Genomic DNA, 16344 nt, shown 5'->3' with positions numbered 1-16344 from the left:
TTTTACTTTTTAATATTAAGCAAGATCATTATCACCATAACTGTGTGTGCAGAATAACATCCCACCCACCTTTAAAGAACTACTTTTCAAAATATTCAGATTTTTTGGCCTATGTCAGTTTTTCTGCTAATATCTCAGAAGAGATGTTCCTTTAGGTAGTTATTTTCTCTTAAAATGCTTTAAAAATGATCTCAATGAGCTTTAACAAGTTTATTTTTCGTTTGTTGAACCACCTAGTCAACCTACCTCAGAATGCAAGTGAAGTAAAAAGTGAAATAAATTTGAATAGCAACATGTAAGGCTACCCTTAAAGTAACAGTCTTTAAGGTAAAAATTACATGTTCAAACTATGTTTTTATTGCTCATGGAGGCCAACAAAATTATTAGGTTAAAAGAGACAAGATGACAACCCATGCTATGTTCTATGCTAATCCATATCTATAGATAAACTTAGTTACTGGCTAAAAGTGAGGATTGAATATACCAGCTTCAAAAATGACATGTTTTATTGACGATTTTGCCCCCAAATTCTAGGCAAATCGTATGCATTTTTGACAATAATTCATGAATGTAAACATGGATGTAAAGCAGTGGTTCTCACCTGGGGTCAGTTTAACCCCACAGGGGTCATTTTTGTTGTCATGACTTGGAGACTTCTGTTGGTATCTACTGGGTAGAGGCCAAGGATGCTGCTAAACATCCTCCAGCGCACAGCTCCACACAAAACAGAATTATCCAGTCCAAAATGTCAGTGGTGCCACTGTCACAGTTACGGTGATAGAGCATGAAAAGCATCAGTAAGCAGGGATCTAGAGTTCAAAATTCAGTTAGTGTATTTTGGGAGGATTAGAGTATAAGGAGGTATGTAAGAGTAAGGAGGAAGAACAATAAAGCATTGAATATGCAAACGTCATAATCAGAAACTGAATGCAGTGAAAAACTAAACTCAGCCAAGGTATCTGAATAATAGTTATCCAGTTACATAAAAACTAGAGAAAAGAAGGAAAGCATTAATGATACACAAGTATTGCAACTTTAAGGTGATGGGGTAATTCAGGGGGAAAAGGAAAGTCTTTTTAATAAAAGTGATTTATTAAAAAGTGGTTTAATAAAAACTAGATATCTGTATGAATAAAACGGAATGTAAATACTGACTTCACAGCACACTCGAAAATTAACTTGAAGTAGATCAGACTTAAATGGCAACCTAAAACTATAAAAATTCTGGAGGAAAACCTAGGAGAAAATCTTTGTAACTTTGGTATGTGTAGAAGTCTCTTAAATAAAATACAGAAAACAGGAAGCAAAACAGATTTTTTGTTGTTGTTGTTAAATTCAAGTTCATCAAAAGTAGGAATTTTGCTCTTTGAAAGACATCATGAAAGAAACAAACGATAAACCACAAGTTGGGAGAAAATACAAAATTTATATCACTCTGTAAACCTTTAAAACAAAAAGGTCAGCGTTTAGTCAGCAAAATTGAGTTTATGTGGGAATAGCAGAGGAATTGCAATTTGGAACATGCGTAATAAGGTGAACCACAGGAAAATCCAGAGAACAAAGGAGAGGAGCATTCTTTGATAGAGGAAGGGAGGAAGTTGAGAGGGTCTGGTTTGAATGAAAGTTTATTGAAGGAGATTGAGAGTTGCGGGTTGTGGGGTTGTGGTGGCTTCTCATTGGCTACTTTGCAGCGATTTATCATTGGCTGAGCTGTTGCTGGGCCGGAAGAAAATCTTCCTTCTTTTTGCTGGGGTATGTAAATTAGGTTGTGACAGGCAGTACAGGTGTGAGGGCTCCTTCTTCACTTTAAATGAGGTTTTCCTTTATTTATTTTCACATTTCCCCTTTTAATTAATATCTTTCCGTGAAAACACTGCTAATCAAGAATTGGGTTTTTCATATTTAGTGGTTTGGTCCCTCGGTGTTAGGAAGGACCTTTCCTCGTTGTCATGTCCCACATCAGAGGAAAAGTGTACAGACTGGAACTGTTGAAGGCACATCTGAGTAACAAGGAAGGGTAGGAAGCAGAACTCTCAGCCATTTCCCAGTTAAAGTCTGTATCTTTTGAAGGTCATAAGCATTGGAGATCATCTCAAAGCGTTGAGCTAGCCTCCCCTTATTGGGTACATCATTTCCATAAGGGTTTGGCAGGCAATAGGTACAAAGCTTAAAAAATAATTACACAAAACAGGATTAAAAGTAATATGACAAATTCAGTTTGTATGATGGTTCTAAACCAGGATCCTAGACTTGAAGGTAGCCAACTGAACAAATTGCAGGACCGTGGATAATCAGGTGAAATTTGTTATACCAGTGTGCTTGTTCCCTTATCTTGTGTAATTGAATTTCTACTTCTCCAGAGGCATTTATCCATGTACAACAGGTGATATTTACTATTGCATAAATGCCTCCTTGTTCATCAGGTAAGTAATCAAGGTCTATGTAGTTGTCCAAAACTACTTTAGCCAATGAGTCAAGCGATTGTTTTGGGGCTGCTGTTGCTTTCACTGTGGCATTGACCAGCTCTCCTAATATTAGGGAAAGATTTCTGATCACATGTTCATTGGCACTTGATCTGACACAAGGGAGAAAGTCTCTCCCTATGGAGGCAAGCCCAGAGTCACGTATGTCTCTGGGTTGTTCTTGTCTGAATCTATGCCTCAGGACTGGAAAGGTAACAGCCATGGAGGCCAGTATAATTTTAAGGGTCTGTAGGTCACACAGGCAGTTTTATTCTGGTTACTCTTAACCTTGTGTCCCTTTCTTTCATAAAGGCTGGAGACAAAATTTCTCAAGTTTGGGTGTTAATCAGAGCCAGGGAAATGGACCAGGGAGTCTCTAGCATCATGGACAGATCAGTCTTTGATGACAATTCGAGCAGTCTGAAAGGTTATCCCTGCCTCCCCTTAGCAATGGCCTGAGATACAGATTATGACATCTTTCCAGGTCAATGCCAGAGTAAAGGAAAGAAAGGGAAGAAAAAAGTGTTTCATGTTTAGCCAAAGTATGAAGTCTTGATCTAGCATTTTGAGAGGAAGTAGTCTACCTCAATATCAGATACTTCTCTTCCTACTCTACTCTATTTGGAGGTCTCTGGCTTTTGTACACAAGGTCAGATGGAGCCTTTTTCAGCTGTAAGATGTGTATCTAAGGTTCAAGTCCCTGAAGTATGGTTGCTATCTCAGTAGTGAGGAGGACCTAATACGGTCCCTTCCAAGGATATTCAAGAGCAATCTTTGTTCTTAGTGATTGAAATGTTACTTTGGAGATTTGTAACCAGATATTTGAGGAAACTAGAAGAATTCAGGATCTAGTACAGTTTACAGGTAGATAGCAAAACCTCAAGGACAGTTAGCAGGATTAGAATCTAATATAGACAAAGGTGTGAAAATAAGTTTTCTCTCCAAAATTGCCCCCATTTTTATCAAAGATAGTGACAGTAAAACTAATTTATTTTCATTGAACTTGGCCTGTTTATTTACTTAAGTACACCAATAATAGTGATGGGCCATATAAGCTCTTTTTATGACTGCTTTGTTAGAACTTTTTATAAGGAATCTCAGATTGAGCTCTTAACAACCTCTCAAAACCAGGAAGCCAAGTCCAAGTCCAAGTCTAAGTAGTTCCTTAAAGCTATCTGGTTATATCTGAGTCTATGCATGCCTCTCTCATATGTGATATTCCAGTCAAAGCATTGGTAATATAGCCAATATTTCTAATTGCCTTGTTACAAGGAGAATAGATTCTTATTAAATTCATGTAAATAACTATATTTTTGTGAAAAGAATGCTCCAAATTTCCAAATTTTGAAGGGATCAGGAAGAGAAAACAAAAACAAATGTTTTATCTTTGTCTACATAACGTCTACATAAGTCATAGATAGCTTAAGAGAAAAGTTTTCCTTAAATCTGAAAAAAAAACATTAAGCCAGCATTCTTTCAAACAAAAAAATGATAAAAAATTATAATCTTCCTCCTCAGTTCATTTAGTCCCATGTAATGAATACTTGTTCTGTTGAATTCAGTTTTTCCATTAGTTCTGGAAATTCTTACTCAGTTCAGTTTTATGATCGGAAAGTTTTCAGAAGCCTATACTTGTCAAAAGTCCTGTCCTTAAATTTCCTCGACATTAAAGTACTTTTGCGGGAATGCTTTTGTAAAAGCACCAGAATAAAACAATACCTGTCTGTAAATGACAAAAGGCTAAAAATGGCAATGGTTAAAGATCTGATGAGAGTTCATTATATGGCAATTGGCAAGGAAATTTGGTTATTTCTGTGACATGCATTTAAGATAGTAACTAAAATTGTGACTGATAATGTCACACCAGGACATATCAGAATTTTAGGAATTTTATACAATTTCTAGAACACATATTAGCATTCACCCATTCACCAATGCTTTCTCACAGAAAAATTTCTTGCCATGACACACAACCTGTACTAATAGAATCAAAGATCTTCAGTTTCTCTGTAAAAGCTCGCCAAAGTGGATAAAGTTATGTTCAGTATTTAATCTTTCAGTGTTTTACCTTATTTAGAAATCATTCAGATATTCAGTGAATTTAGCTCATGATTTAACTGAACTTAACAAAACTTTAAAAAATGTATTATTATTATTGAGGTAACCTTGGTTTATACCATTATATAAGCTTCATGTTTACAACATTGTATTTCTGCTTCTGTGTACTCTATAGTGTGCTCATCACCAAAAATTTAATTTCCATTTGTCACCATCCAGCTGACCCATTTATCCCCCCACAACCCCATCCGGTATTCACTACTCTTCTCTGTGTCTACGTGTTTGTCACCATTTGGTTTGTTTTTTTCATTTATTTTGTTTGTTTCTTTGCTTTTTATATTCCACATGAGTGAAAGCCAACAGTATTTGTCTTTCTCCAACTGACTTATTTCTGTTAGCATAATACCATCAAGGTCCATCTATTTTGTTGCAAATGGCAAGATTTCGTCCTTTTTATGGCTGAGTAGTATTCCACTGTATATATACCACATCCTCTTTATCCCTCTTCAGGGCTTCCTGATTTCATTTTAAATGAAATTTTCTTTTATTCATTTTCACAAGACAAAAACTTATATTCATAATATATGAAGAAGCCTTTTAGTTACAGGAAGACAAAAAACCTAATTAAAATACTGACAAAATATTTGAACAGACATGTAATCAAAGTAGAATAATAAGCACATGAAAGGATGTTTAGCCTCTGTAGCCATTTGAAGAATTCAACTTAAAACTATAATGAAATAACATTACACTTCCGTTAGAATGGCTAAAGTAAAAAAGGGTGACAGTCCCAACTGTTAGCAGGATATGGAACAATTGGAATTCTCATATGCTGCTAGTAAAATGTAAAATGGTATAACCACTTTGGAAAATGAGTTAACATTTTCTTAAAAAGTTAAACACATATCTAATGTACAAACCAAGAGAAAGAAAAAGTATATGTCTCTGCAATGATTTGTATTTGAATATTCATAGCAGCTTTATTTGTAATAGCCCCATACTAGAAACAATTCAAATGTCCATAGACAAAAGAATAGATAACAAGATATAAGATAGCTAAATAATGTAATACCACTTAATTAAAAGGAAAAAAAACTCTTAATATGGGCAACAAAAATGATGTATCTGAAAATAATTATGCTTAGTGAAGGAAGCTAGACAAAAGCAGTGTATACTTTATGATTCAATTTGTATTAAATTCTAGAAAATACAAGTAAACCATATGGACCTAAATAAGTCAGTGGTTGTCTGGTGATACAAGTAGAGGGAAGGATGATTTGAAAACAGGTATGATGAAATTTTTGCAGCAATGGAAATGTCTGAAGTGATGATTGTGGGTGAAACTTCATGAGTATGTATGTGTGTGTCTGTATATATATATATATATATATATATATATATATATATATACACACACACACACATACATACATTATCCTGCACAGATTTCAAGTATATAATTTGATATCTGTCTATCTATATCTACTTATCACCAGGCAACCACTGACTTATATATATATCAAATTATATACTTAAAATCTGTGCAGGATAATGTATATACATTCTCTCTCAGTAAAGTAGTAAAATCTAAAAATGTGTATTTTATAGAGTAACTATTGACTAATATGGTAGAAGAGGTGGTGAATAAATGCCCCCAATTCAAACCATAGGACAGAAAATTCTGAAGCACTCCTACATACTGAGAATTTTGAGGATGCTGGCCCAGGGAGTACATCCACAGCATCTTCCAAGTTTGCTCCAAGCTGGTGTGCTTCCTCCTGGGATGGACCTGACTCATTTACAGGGAATATCTGGCTCAATCCTGGGTCAACCCTTTTACCGTTTACCTGCCACTAGTCACCCTCTCCTAAACCCTCATCCTGGGACACCTCTGCATCTGGCAGTGAGGCAACAGCAGCTACAGTGCTCACTTCCTCCAGGCTTTGGTTCCCAGGCAGCTGCTGTCAGCGTTCAGACGATGACTCAGAATGTGCCCAGCCGGTCAGGCCTGCCTCAGGTGCACTCCCAGCTAGAGCACCGCCCCAGCCAGAGGAGCAGCTCCCCCGTGGGCCTTGCCAAACGGCGTGGCTCAGATGTGCTACAGCAGCCCCTGCCCGCCATGCCCGCCAGAGTCGTCAGTGTAGGTGAACTGGAGTACCGACAGTGAGCAGGGCAGCAGGCTTGCCTAAGCCTGGACCTCATGGTGGCACCCTGGTCAGGACGCTGCTTCCTCATCTCATGCTGGTTTGTGGGCTTTTACTTTGTAGCACTCTGTGCGAAGCTGTTTAAGGGCACCCAGGCACCTGGTGTTGTCTGCATTATGATGGAAGGAACTTATTAACCAATCGAGTGGAGCCTACATGGTCTGAATACAGGATGCAGTGTTGTCAGTCCTGAATACAGGGAAATCTTTTTTTGTAAGACGTGAATGAAGTGTTGGTGTCTTCACCAAGAGGTGGCACCTTAAGGGTTCTGAGGAAGTAAATGTATAGACCCTTATGTACAGACCTGTGTATAAACAACTTTTGTACATACATATAGGATAGCTTTTCTGAACTTACACAGCTGTACATAAAAGTAGCTGATATTAGTTAAGCCTGTGTCAACAGTTTCGATTGTTTTTCACTTGTACATTTGGGACTTTTTCTTTTGGTTGATTAAAGTTGCATATGCTAAGTGTGTGAATGAAAAAAAAAAAGTTGCCTAAAACATTGGTCAGCTTGACAACATACCCCAATATTGGTTTCCTTCTTTCTCTGTTACATTATTTCCCATTCTCTGCTCTTGTTCCCTGGAATCAGTTCTGGAAATAAACTACTATATGTAAGCCTTTTTCTCATAGGCTGCTTTCTGCTGGCTACTCAAGGTAGGGTATATGTCTTTTCTTCAAAGTCTCTCTGTACTATAAATATGGCTGATGATATAAATGGTGAAGGTCTGGCAATATATCTCAATACAGAAAGTATTTTTGAGTGATGCCTTCAGGAAAGGAAGAACTGTCTTCTGTAGATTTCTAAATATGTTCAATTGAATTATTCATCTGAAACTTCTCCAACTTTAAGTTGTTCTCCAACTTTACTTTGTGTAAATGTAGCATGTTAAGAGATATATTTCTAGCCCATATGAGTGAAAGGAGTCACTTGAGCTCCTGTGTTAAATGAGAATTTGCAAACTTGCAACCTACTTTAGTGCTAAGCGAAACAGATGTGTTTTGTGCATTTCATTTAAGGATATTAGTTTGCACATTTATTTCCCCAAGGTCAAAACAAATGGGTACTGTGTATCTTTTCATCCAAATAGGAAAATGTTCCCCAGGAAAGCTTTGGTTTGGTTTGTTATTAAGGCATCATTTTAACTTGATAGTGGGTACTTCTCATCTACAGCTTGAGACTAGCTTGAGATCTGGAGAATGGAGTCATTTGTGTGCTGGAACCTGCTTGTACCAGTTCCTGAGAGCTAAATATGCCCATCTCTTCTCAACTTTGTGTTCAGTGTCATCACATAGACAGTTTGAAATTGACAACGGTGGGAATATTTACACCACCGAAATTGGCAAATGCTGTACATCAGGGCTTCCTTCATCCCCTTGCCTCCTCAGTTTATCAGGCCATCACTGATAAAACCAGCTAAAAGGCACATGGTACACTGTGACAATCACCCTCAAGTTATTTCCTCCAACTTGCTTCTCACTAAGCTACCTATACAACGTAACCATAATTTTGAGAGAAAAGGGAACAAAGACCTCCTTTAAACCTTTCTTACTTTGCAGATGAGAGAATGGATGTCTAGAGAGGTTGGTTGATTTACTCATCATCACACAATTGGTTTCAGGGTTGGGGCTAGAATCAGCTTCTTGACTCTAGCTACTTGGTAGGAAAATGATTTTCTAATTATTCAGATTTGCAAGGTGCTCCTACAGTTGTGTGGACTCAACTTGACCGTAGGATCCCAACTAAAGCCTTAAACATATTTAGGTCCAAAACCTGTATTCAACCTATTCATTGTGGAAAATCCTAAACAAGCCTGTTGAGATTTTTTCGTTGTTTGTTTCATTGGCAATTTTAAGCCTTTTGAGAGCAGAAGAGTTCCAAGTTAATGCACTTACATACATATATAGACTCAAATGAAAACTGAAATGCTGCTCCATATATGTCTCTTGGATTTAGTTTTTTTTTTTTTTTTGCGGTACGCGGGCCTCTCACTGTTGTGGCCTCTCCTGTTGCGGGAGCACAGGCTCCGGACGCGCAGGCTCAGCGGCCATGGCTCACGGGCCCAGCCGCTCCGCAGCACGTGGGATCTTCCCAGACCGGGGCACGAACCCGTGTCCCCTGCATCGGCAGTCGGACTCTCAACCACTGCGCCACCAGGGAAGCCCTGATTTAGTTGTTTTTAAACTCGCATGATTTATTGGATCTAATGATAAAAGAGAGCTATGAAGTTGATCTGATCATTGACCATCTTAATGCTTAAACAAATGATTTAAAAGTTATAAAATATTTAAGACCAGAAAGACACATTTGTAAATATATATACAAATAAAGGCAAAATATAAACAAAATACTCTCAGAATCTTGGACTCAGTGCTAAAAGAATTTTGAGAATACCTTTAGTACAACTTAATTAGTGATTTGCAAATTGGTAATTATTGAATTTAATTGAATGTCAGGATATTCTTTAACTTGATGTAGCAACTTTGTTAGCACATTTCAGTGTTTCTAAGTGTTTTACAGACTGTGAGGACTGCTTTCAGTGTGGAATGAGAATGTTAATTCTCATAACAGTTATATGGAAAGCATCTCATTACTTGAGGGAAGGTTTCCTGAAAGGAGTAGTTTGTTCCTCCTCCTTATCTGTGGATGGGTTTGGGAAGTCTGTGTTTCCTACCCTTCCATGGTAAAGTTTTGAGATGCAAATACTTCTAGGTATGTTTTAGGAAGAATATTCACACTGTTCACTGGCTTTACAAAGAATTCTATGAATCCTCTGAAGATAAAGGTAAGGGAAAAGTTAATTCATTTTTATTTGGCATCTACTATGTGCAACACTGTACCATGCATTTAAATACCTGGTTGCATTTATTTAGTCTTCACAGTTTGAAGACATAATGTTACCTGGCTCTGATCTGTCTGACTTACCTTCCTGATCTGCTCCAGCAAGTTCTTAGCCTCTTAACCCTCAGAGTTATTGCTAGTGGATTCTAGAGTTAATCGGGTGAATCTATGTATTAGATGGTAAGTAGTTATTTTATTTATTTTACAAATCCTTATTGTTCAGTTTGCTTCCTTGGATTTATCATTGTTTACCCACAGTGTTCTATAGGATATTGCCATTTTCTATCAGGAGCTCCCTTGGGCAAAAACATATATTCACCTAAATAAGTGAAGCATCTATCTGTATATGAAGGTAAAATATTATGCAAACATTTTGTAACTGGCCTATGAAATGAACATGTAGAATTCTATATGAAAATGGCCAGTTTTCCCTTTGAGTGTTCAGATTTTGGATTTCTTTTTGTTAATGGGTGAAATATGTGGCTGTAGTTTTCCAACAGTCATTTGAAGGCTTTTGTCTGGACACAAAAATCAGTAAAAACATTTACTGTAGTTTGACTTGAAGTTTTCATCAAGTGAGCTGATGAGAAGGCAGGTGGTTACGATGAAGCAAGACAAGCCTTAGATTGCTACAGGCATGACTCACTGTGAAATACAAGTGAGCAATATATGAAAGCAGCAAAGGATTGAAAGGATGGAATAATTTCATATTTCAACACAAAAGATTGCCTGGGAATTTTTCCTATTCAAAAGGGGAAATATGACCTTCTGTCCTGGCTTATAAACAAATCTATGCAACATTTTTCAGCATGCCTGCTGTTTCCTACGTCGTTGAAAATGTATCCCACAGCCTCCAGAGAACCCAGCAAGCTTAAACCTGGCAAATACATTAATCCCTCCCTAGCCATTTGAGAAGAACCTGAGATCCCAAAATTCTACTCTTGTTACTTGAAGCAGTTTTCAAAACCCAACTGAAAGCAGCTGGATTTTTTTACAAGAAAAATAGAAGGTGAACTGAGTGAGATATGGGCACAGAGGTGGATTTTCATGCTCTTAATATGCCTGAGAAACTGTGAGGCAGAGAGTAGGACTATAAGTACCCGTGGTGAATTGAGTTACATCTTTGAATGTCAGGCCATTGAATTCTTTGTGGTGTTTAAGTCCCTTCATAATGAGTTAGGTCATTAGGGAAATATGCTATCCTAATTACCTTTATAATCTTATTGACCTTTACAGATTTATGGGTGCATCATCTTTATTCTGTAGAAATTCTCATGTGATATGGCATAGGCTAGTGTTTCAAGGCAAGGGCTTTGGAGCTAGAAGATCTAAATTCACATGTGGCTCTACTGCTTGCTAGTTGTGACACCTTGGGAAAATTTGGTAACTTGTAATTTCCTTGTGTCCCAGTTTCTTCATGGATAAGATTAGAATTGTAACAGCAATTGCCTTTTTAAGGTTATTTGCCAGGACTGCATGAATTAATGGATGTAAAGTTCCCAGCACAGGACCTTGCATCTAGGAAGCACTCTGCATTTTAGCTCTTGTTAGGAGGCTGTTCTGTTAGTTATAGGAAGAGGCCAGTACTGGGACAAGTCCTGGCATCCTGATTCTGCCAGATGCTGCCCAAGTTGTCAAGGCAATTAACCTCTCTCAATTTAGAATTTTCATCTGGCACAGTGAAGGCAGTGACTGGATATAGCTTATATGACCAATAAGGAAGGGTTTAATGAATTGTAGGATAATAATCACTAACATTTATTGGTTACTGTTTTAAGTGATTTACATACATCAATTCTTATAATAACCCTATGAGATAAGGACTATTTTTCCACTTCCCATTTTATAGATGAAGAAATTAAAATACAGAGAGATTAGGTAATTTAACACACAGCTAGTAAGTGGCAGATCTGGGATTAAGTGGGTTAAAAAACAGTATATATAATATTATCCCATTTTGGGGAAAAGCATTATATATTTAAACTGTATTATAAACTGTATTATATATACAAACTGTATTTTTAATATATAAACTGTATTATATATGTATATATTTATATATGTGTGTATATATACACACACAACACACATAAACACACATATGCATGCACACCATGTCCAAAAGAAAATTAAGAGAGTTTCACATGATATGAATATTTTATTGGGTGAGAAACATATTGCTGGTGAACAGGGAGACTTCAAACCTGAAAGTGGTATGAAGCTCAGGGGCGTGATATTATAGGGTGTCTTATAAAGAAAGAATGAGGAAGTTGTTTAACCTTTACAGTGATTGACTATTACAATGGGGGTTTCGAGACAGAAGAGAATTGGTTAAAAGAGATTATCTTGTACCATGTTTACCATGTTAAGAAGACAACTTAGGCTTTATTTATGACTATCAGAGGCATTTATAAGAAATAACCTAAGTTAAATTTCATTTACATTCATGGAATAAACAAGATTAAATTTTGCTTATGTGGCTTAACTGGTTTTGTCTGCTCAGGAGTCTTCAAGCCTGTTCTCCTTTATTTTAACAATTCCCTCCTTCTGGTCATTCTCTCAGCGAGCTGTCACTCTTGGATACCACTGTTGAGGTAGTCACTTGGATGGATGGATGGTCATATAGTCACTATTACCAAGGGATACTCTCCAGATTGTTAAAATGTTAAAACGAAATATACCTAGGAGGTGAAATTTAGGGCAACCTTACATTTCTTCATTTTTCTGATGATGTTTTTTAATCCTTGTATAATTGTATTCCTTGAATAATAACTTTTATGCAAAAATAAATATGTGGGTTGGACTAGATGAACTTTCAAGTCCTGCCTGAAAATTACATTCTGTGATTCTACATACCAAATTAACACAGCAGCAGGGAGTTTTTGCTGTAGGAAGGTGGACAGTACCTCACCTGCCACTTGTTTTCGAGAGATTCCAGGGATACACCTATGTGGGGAGTGTCACCATTGCCCATGCTGCTGGTGTCAGGAGAATTGCTGTTATGGAAAGCCTACTACTCTGTTGTGATTAAAGCAACCAGAGGCTCACCCTTGCCTCCTCTTTACTGTTTTCCAAAGCAGCAGTGGAGTGACAGAAATGCCTAGGGGAAGCAGTATGTGTGGTGTGTATGGAACAGTCATTATTTAGTGACACACAGTTCCTTTCCATCTGAATGGCAAAGTATGCTTATATTAGGTAATTCAAATGTTTCTATTAAAACGATTGCTAATTAAAATATTCAAGAAGATGGGGGAAGATGAGATGTAGATTAACTGCTAGGGTCTCGTTCTACTGCAGTGTTAATGTTTGAGACATTGTCACTCTGAGACACCCAAGAGGCAGGTCAAGGTTGTGTGTAGGGCTCAGCAAACAAAAACACCAAATCTGTTCTCAAAATAATTTTATATATGATGTTTTAAAAAACAAAGTAACTGGGAAAGATCAGAAACTTGTTGCAATTTCTAAGACTTATTTTATGGTTCTGTACTAGTCCTTGTTTAAATGTGTATGAGATGTGTTATCTTAACAGTATTTAGGGTCTCTAAAGGTCTTAAACTAGCCTTAGCATCATCACACCATGTGATTAAAATGACTCTTGGAGACAGAGAATACAGAATAATGACTGGATGAGCAAAATATGGGCAGTTGCAAATAATTCTAAGCTGATGGCTGGGATATTTACTCAAGCATAAGTCACTGATTACTGATCACTGCATATAGCTCTTTACCAAAGGTCAATGCCCTTTTCCTATGGGCCTCACTCCTTGTTTCTGGAACAGGAAAGATTAATGTACCTGAAAGTAAGATTTTTTTTATATAACTGAATAAATCTTAAAGTTTCTCTCCTTCAGACATGAGTAAAGAGGGAAGATGTATCTCGTAGGGATTAAAGTTATTTGACTATTCAGTCACCGTTTTAAGCTCTCCTGTGACCCTCTTCTTTACCATCAGAGGATAATCTAAACTAGAAGAGGCAAAGGGGGTTGTCTTAGGTTGTTTTTGAGAAAAATGTATCTTTCCTAATTCTGTACTTGAAACACAGAGCATTCCTCTTTATTAACTAAATACATTAATTTTCAATTTGGTATGCAAAAATTAAATTTTTCCCATCTGAATGATGGTTGGTCTCTGCATGTTATGTACCATCTGCTCCATTGTTTAACAAAATAAGCATGAGATATCTATTTCTTTTTTAGAAGAAAAAGAAGGCTTAAGAGTCAAGAGACATTTTGAAGCAGGATTCTGTGGAAGAACAGGATCCTTAGTTTAGAAGAAAAGGAGTTGGATTCAGTTTTCCTATTTCCTTCCTCTGGTCTAATATGTAGGAAGCCAAAAATCAAGGAGCAAGTATGTGCTAGGAGAAACAGGCTTGATCTAGGAGATCTAGATTATGAATAGCTGGTGAGACACTCGACCAATGTGTAAGGGTTAATAAATAATGACAGAAATGGAAATCAATTAACTGTTTTAATTTGTACCTTGATGAATGATTTGCATACACTTTGGAGCAAGAGACTCAGCTCAGCATTCCCCTGGGCTCCTTTTCGTTTTCACTCCTTGGAATAGCAGTTGAGGCAAGTGGGGAAGCATAGAAGTCTTGCTTGCTGGAGAGAGTGCCCTCTAATCGCTGTATCCTAACCCTACCAGGATTTAGAAAGAATAAATTTAAAACTGCTTAGAGGGAGATTTAAAGAGTTGGCAGAGCAAAGCCAATTAAGGTAAATGGACTTGCTCTGTCAGTGATGCTTGTGATTGTTTATTTCATAATGGAACCGAGCCCTAGCATGGCAACACCAGAACACCAGGCCTTTATGTTGTAGATAAGAGTATCGAGGTCTCAGTCTCTGGTTGCTAGCAAATCTTTGGCACTCCCTAAGTGAAAACACAGCTTCTTAAAATTTTGAAAAATTATCAGCATATAACTCATTCATTCGATAAGTGTTTGTGGGTACTTCCTATATGCCAGGTAAACCGTTTTTCTCCAATAAAGGATCAGGAAAAAATTAGTGAGATTAATAAGTCTCCAGATATGGGGACATAAATCATTCCTTCTCTCTAATTTTGAGAAACATCTCTGATTGGACTTTTTAAAATTTGCCCAATTGATGCCTGCCCAATTAAATTATAAAGATACAACAATTTTTCTCAATTCTTGACTCTGATATAACACAGGAATCTCTAAGCCTCAAGTGTTTTTCAAGTATCCATTATCGATTGAATGTGATTTTCTTCTAAGAAACTGAAAAATTCACTGAATAAGTAAGTGTCCCAGAAATGGGATGCTCTGCAGTTGGTTCACAAAGTAAGATGAATGACACCATGTCGTTGGTGATGCCAAGGCCATGTGGAGCTGTCATGGGAGATTAGGTTGTAACCATCTGTTTTCCATGTGATGTCTTAATAAACACCACCACCTGCACTGACGTGTTATTACAGTTGGCCTCCTGGGTATTTGTAGATCAGGGTACTTGGGCACAAGGAAGGAATTGTTGCATCTCCTTGAGTTACCACATGGAATGTTTGTGGCGTATATTAAAACAGTGGTCCCATTTTAAGGTTTTTGTCTTTCTCTGTCTGACTTACTTCACTTATGGTAATCTCTAGGTCCATCCATGTTGCTGCAGATGGTGTTTTCTTAAATACAGACAGCATTATGACAGCTTTGATCAGATGCAGATTAGAAGGGAAAAGCTCACAGGGGGAAGAAAAGGAAAGGAGACAGAGTGAGAGCAGTAAGTGAGAGCAAACAGACAAAAGGAAGAGAAAATGATTAAAATAGTCACAATAAAGAAGTCAGTCTTGACCCATTTAGTTTAGGCATAAAGATCTTGCCTACCTCAAATGTAGTAGTATTTTTTTTCAGTAGTAGTATTTTTTTCAACAGCTATAACTGCTGCTTTTTTAAAAAATAAATTTATTTATTTTTGGCTGCATTGGGTCTTTGTTGCTGCACGCGGGCTTTCTCTAGTTGTGACGAGCAGGGTCTACTCTGGTGCATGGGCTTCTCATTGTGGTGGTTTGTCTTGCTGCAGAGTATGGGCTCTAGGTACACGGACTTCACTAGTTGTGGCATGCAGGCTCAGTAGTTGTGGCTCGCGGGCTCTAGAGCTCAGGCTCAGTAGTTGTGGCACACGGGCTTAGTTGCTCTGTGGCATGTGGGATCTTCCCAGACCAGGAATCGAACCCATGTCCCCTGCATTGGCAGGCAGATTCTTAACCACTGCACCACCAGGGAAGCCCCATAACTGCTGCTTTTAATAATGAATTTTAGCTACCACAAATGTTAGGTTTATTTGTTTAGTAAGACAGGAAATGTGTAATCATTTTAGCCATATTTCCAGCTAAAATTATGAAGAAAAATTAAAAGCTTGGCTTGAAAACTATTTGTGAAATTTGCTTTTTGAGAAAATCTTATCTTTGACTATGCAAGGTAAATGAGTTTTTACCATGCAATAGTTAATCTTTAAAACAAACTCAAACACTGTTCTTTTGTAGCCTGTCTTATTCTTTCAGATTAAATGACTTTTAGATGCCATGAATTCAGACTTGATTTTGCTAGCACACAAAAGGCAGGTCTCCTTTTGGAGATTATTGTAAGAAAATTCTATGTTTGTGAGATCCTAGTGTGGACAAAAAGTATTGCCTGCTTTTTCAGTAAACAAAGAAAGTTGCCTGCCATCAAGCCCTCAGCTGCTGCAGCTGCCCCTTACGATGCTCCCTGAGGGGAATTCAGGATGGAGAAAAACAGGATACTGGCCCTAGATAGTTAAGAT

At 37.3% G+C, this 16344-nt stretch overlaps 1 protein-coding gene across 2 annotated transcripts in view; it reads left to right on the top strand.

Annotated features, from left to right (window-relative positions):
* The first annotated feature begins 6635 nt into the window (after positions 1-6635).
* BANK1 (B cell scaffold protein with ankyrin repeats 1) overlaps positions 6636-16344 on the top strand; it is a 444955-nt gene continuing 435246 nt past the window's right edge. Inside the window, exon 1 of one of the 2 annotated variants that reach the window (XM_033857365.2) lies at positions 6636-6764. The gene's annotated coding sequence lies outside the window, so the exon portion shown is untranslated. The remainder of the gene's footprint in view (positions 6765-16344) is intronic. The other variant, XM_019926480.3, reaches the window with a different exon arrangement.

This window comes from Tursiops truncatus, chromosome 5 (assembly GCF_011762595.2).
Source record: "Tursiops truncatus isolate mTurTru1 chromosome 5, mTurTru1.mat.Y, whole genome shotgun sequence".
Lineage (NCBI taxonomy): Eukaryota > Metazoa > Chordata > Mammalia > Artiodactyla > Delphinidae > Tursiops > Tursiops truncatus.
Note: the sequence above shows the minus strand (reverse complement) of the source record. Positions and strands in the feature narration are given on the sequence as shown.